Below are 5,226 nucleotides of genomic sequence, written 5' to 3' on the forward strand. Positions count from 1 at the left end.
ACTTATTTATCCCCAAGGGGCAATTTACATAGTAGGCTACAATGGAGTAGAGTACAATAATCAAAAATCCTATAAATATCACTGTTTAAAATACAGTAGGTACAGTCAGTGTAATGTAATCTTGTAACTATCCTGCTGACATCTGATTGAGATTATTACCTTCTTTCCATGTAGTAGCTTAGTATGTGATCTTACAACTCTGGTAACTAAAACTGGAGACATTTGCGACTTTGTGCTACCTGGTCATTCAAAATTACGAAATAACAGCAGGGAAATTATGTTTGTTTTTACAGGTTATTAAAAGAATGACCCAGGTTCCTGAGGAGCTGACCTGAATGACCATTATGGCCTCAATCCGTTGTGCCTCTATATTCTTTGCAAAATGCAATGAATATTTACAGAGCTGACCATGGCCGTTTGAGAATCAGAGGAATGGAAAGGTGAGGACAATCTGATACAAGTGTTAGCAGTTACAGTATAGAAAATAAAATATTTTTAACCAAAACACATTCATTATTGGTTCAGCATATTGCAAAAACACAGTTTGATCAACACCACAAAATGATAAACTTTATTTTTTTTTTCAACAATCGTCCAGTGATACTCTGATGTAAAATATTAAAAAATAAATAGTAAAACAATTTGCTTTTCCACCCTGTTCTCGTTGCAGGCAATGAAGTGACTTGGCCTACAGGTCTTTTGTGAGCAGGAGCTGGGGTTTCCTTAGAAGAAGCGTCCGTGTCATGATCCCCTTGTGTGTGGTGCTACGCATATGGAGGGAGCTTCCGGATACTTCAGGGCAGTACGTTGGATTCAGACCCCTTTTCGACTGAACCGTGACACATGTTCAGCAACAGCATCCTCCATGGAAGGTCTGTCAAGCTGAGCACACAAGTCCTGGGGCACAGGAATCCGCTGGACGGCATCCCAATAAGGAAGAGGGTCTTTGATGATCTCGAAGAGGACAAGAAAGAGGACTTATATTGGATACTGTAATACAGTGCATTGCAGGCTATATACTGTACAATAAACAAATTGTATGGCCCTGAACATTGTGCTTTGTTTACAGTACTGATGATGATTTTGACACCAGTAGCATCAGGTCTAAGACAGCCTGTTGTGTGTGAATCGATAAGTTATTTTTAGTGCCTATACTGTTGCACATTTTGATTTGTTGTTTGTAATAAAAACATATTTTATTAAACTTACAAATTGTTTGGCAAGTCTGTACATAGTTTCTCCTTGGCTGTCTTCTGTTGTGGGGACTCAGCATTCTCATTGAAGTGCATGGCTGCTAGATAAAACCTAAACCAAACAACAGAAATGTTGTAACACAAGTGAAAGTCACTTTTGCAGGCACACACCAAGCAGTTATCTCACAGCAAAAGCATTTGCTAATATTCTAAGCCCCGCAAGATGCCACAGTGTGAACACAGCCCTTTTTGCCTGTGTTAGTTAAATGTTTAACGCTCATTTAAGATTTTAAATGAAAACAAATGTGTAGCATGGAGACTAACAGGGAGTCTACACCGGGCATGTAACTAAAGCATTCCGTTCGCATTACCTAGCGCAACAATTAGCTTCCACTATAATCAATGGAACTGGTTACACCAGACGTGATAGCAGTGCATACGTTCATCAGACTAGTCATCTAAAACTATTTTTATGCTCCACATAAAATACAAAAAAAACATAAAATATTTTTTTTTAAATTATGAATCCATTATTCTTCCTGACCATATCAGTTTGACAAGGACTCCATGAACAATTAAACAGAGACGAATGAGTATAAATTTGGATGCGTTTTGTGTCTGACGGCCAAATAGGATGGCTTCTCTCTCTCCTACTCAAGCGAGTAGGACGCATTTCACACTGCTCCTGCTTCACCTATCCTTTTAGCAATTTCCACTTTAGCAAAAACAGTGAAACCAGTACATTTAAATCTGAAACTTTAGTGGTTAGTTTTTTACTTTAAATGAGCCAGCCAAGTCAACGAGCAAAAACTGAACGGCAATTCACCTTGAAGTTGGATTAAAACAAAATGTGCTCCTCCGGCCAGAGACCCATGTACTGAGAGAAAATGTACTGAGCTAGAACAGAGGATTTCTACTTTGGAATCAAAGATGCATGCCCTTCCATCAACGACAGATGAACTACGAGAGGCATCTCATGAAGTGAGTACAGCAACTACTGGAAATGCAGAGAATGTAACCCAGCAGTCTAATATCACTGCTAATAGAGCAGATGAATGCATCGACCTCACAAAGGGAAATGTGAGTACAGAGCCTTGGCATAGGCAAGGTGCCAGACCAAAAAACAAAAAACGTAATACAAGAACTGTAATTACCTCAACACCAGTAAATTCAGATGTTAACTTCAGGCCTCGTATCAGAAATACAGACAGATCAGCAAACTACTACAGGGCTTGTGGTCCTAAGGGAAGCCCACAGCCCCTAACACTATGGAACATATTTGAATGCCTCCGGGACGTGAGAGAGGAATTTCCCAGAGAACAGACCCAAAGCAGGCAGCGATCAAACCACAACAATAGAAAGATGGGCACAGACTAGAAGCAGCACTCGTTCTAGGCAACTCTGCTGTGAGACATATAAATGGGGAAAGGATGATTGTATGTTGTTTCCCAAATGCTTCAGTGTCTGACACAAAAACAAGCTTGCAGAACTGGTGTCAAAATATGCAACTATCAAAGCGCATCATTGTGCATGTTGGACAAATGACATCTACAGAGAACAGCTGTATGTCAAAGAAGATTTCAAGGAACTTTTTTCGGCCCTATATGAGCTTGGAATACAAATTTTCATCAGTGGCCCCACCCAGCAGAGGGAAGCTTTGTATTTTCCAGACTATTCAGTTTAAACACCTGGCTGCATAAAAACATGCTTTTCAGTTGGGATGAATTTTATTGACAATTTTAACCTTTTTTGGAATCGCAGGGAATACTTCAGACCAAATAGCACAGAGCTGAGTTGGACTGGGGCCAAGATCTTAACCGAATACTACCACTCTCTCCTGCACCCAACATTTTTTCTGCCAACCTTGAGCCGAGCCTCTGATAAGCGCTCAGTGGCCATACAGACGGAACAAGCGGATGACATCAACAACTCAGCTAAACCAAAACACTCTGCACAGGCTGAAACAGAGATGTGCCCAACCTCCCCTGCTGTGGGGCCCTCTGATAACCACCCGCTAGCCTCCACTGAAATGCAGACCTTGGAGAAACATAAACAACCAGCTCAACAATGCCAAGCCATGTCCACTGGACAAGATAAGATGGGTGCTGCTAAAATGACTCAAAGTCAATCACTGGCGTCAAACTCCCTGGAATCTCAGCAAACAAATGGATGTGATGAGCATGAGGAGATAGCACCTATCAAAGCTGCTGCAACAAACTTCCCAGAACCTCAGCAGGCAGATGGAGACTCTGGATCAATTTTCAACCCCAACCTCCTTGATTTCCCATCACCACCCACACCCAATCACGTCCCCACCCAATCAAACTCCCCAGGCCACACAAACCCCCCTAATCTCCCATCACCATCCCCACCCCTTCATCCCACCACCCACTCAAACTCCACAGGATCCCCTGAATACCCATCACCATCCCCACCCAAGCACATGACGTTCCCTGCAAGAATGGAGAGACTGCTACCAGTAGCCATGCAGAGTTTTACTAGCCCAAGATCATTAGCACCAAAGAAGCGAAGGACACCTCCACCCCCTCGTCCTCCCCCTCCCCGTTTAGAAGGATCTCTTAAGCAGCAGCAACCTCTTAGTTCATTTTCTCAGCCGGCATATAGCATGGAATGTGCAGTGGAAAATACAGATGGCAGCAGGAGGGGACAATTATATGATGTATTGCAACTGTATTGCATGATATTCTCAGGGTCCCTGCAATATAAATGGTACTGACAGTAGTTTTGAGAACATGCCGGGACCCAGTAAGCCCATGACATTCTCTATTCCTGTATTGACAAGAAATAGAACACAAATGCATCGAGTTTATAGGGTAAACCAGTCCAATCTCCTACCCGTACCACATCAACCTCATATTTCCCCAACACTTACAGCAAAACTAGCACTCCTAAATATCAGATCTCTTTCAAACAAATCATTCTTAATTTATGATCTAATTTGCACACACAACCTTGATTTTTTTACTTTTAACTGAGACATGGTTAGATCAAGCAAACAGTGCTGCTACTCTCATCGAATCAGCTCCCCAAGCGTCAGTTTCTTGAGTGCTACCAGAGCAAATAAAAGAGGTGGGGGATAGCCACAATTTTCAAGGCGTCTTTTTCAGTGCAATCAGTCGTCATTCGGTGACTTTACTTCATTTGAATATCTGTGTGCATGCATTAAGTTTTCTCCTCAGATTTTATTACTGACAATTTACAGGCCTCCAAAACATTCAGCTAAAGTTTTTCTTGAAGAGCTAGGTGAACTGCTATCAGTTGTTTGCATAGAGTTTGACTGTCTTATTATATCAGGGGATCTAAACTTGCATGTGGATAATCCTGAAAACAATTATGCCAAAGGAATTCATTGCACTAATCGATACTTTCCCTAACACAGCATGTACAGGGGCCAACACACTCTCGGCCATACCCTCGACCTTGTTATCACAAAGGGTCTCGATGTCTCTACAGCTGTTAAAGACCTGGCCTTATCTGATAATTTCTGCGTGTTCTTTGATGTGTCTATGTCCCCACACACTCAAAACACAGCTATGATGGTAAAAGGAGAATCATAAATGATCAGACAAGTGCTCTCTTTGAGCAAGCACTTTCACTAAAGTCAAGTCAACTGTCAGACTCTGAAGACTTATTTGATCACTTTAATGCAAAATGGCAAACATAATGGATGACATTGCTCCATTACAATTCAAGAAAGTTAAGGACAAACAGAAAGCACCATGGAGGCAAAATCCAGCAGTTAAACTTCTAAAAAAGAGAGTGTAGGAAGACTGAAAAGAAAATGGCGTAAATACAAACTTCAGATCCACTATGAAATCCATAAAGAGATGCTCCGCACATATAACTCTGAAATATGCAAAGCAAGACAGTCTTTCTTTTCTAACATTATCAATAGAAGTTCAAATAACACTCGTATTCTATTTTCAACTGTTGATAAGTTACAAATCATAACAAATCCCCTCACAATTAGCGCCTGAACTTCTCTCAACTAATAAATGCAATGAGTTTTCAT

The 5,226-nt window shown here is 41.2% G+C and overlaps 1 long non-coding RNA gene across 1 annotated transcript; it reads right to left on the reverse strand.

The window, feature by feature from the left end:
- Positions 1-848: 848 nt before the first annotated feature.
- LOC125307534 lies at positions 849-2,629 on the reverse strand. The gene is made up of 3 exons (XR_007195736.1): positions 2,348-2,629; positions 1,210-1,305; positions 849-954 (listed from the first exon to the last, which is right to left on the reverse strand). It is a non-coding gene; the product is annotated as an uncharacterized LOC125307534 (long non-coding RNA).
- Between the last annotated feature and the right edge of the window lie 2,597 nt (positions 2,630-5,226).

The sequence above is a fragment of the Alosa alosa genome, chromosome 14 (genome assembly GCF_017589495.1).
Source record: "Alosa alosa isolate M-15738 ecotype Scorff River chromosome 14, AALO_Geno_1.1, whole genome shotgun sequence".
NCBI lineage: Eukaryota > Metazoa > Chordata > Actinopteri > Clupeiformes > Clupeidae > Alosa > Alosa alosa.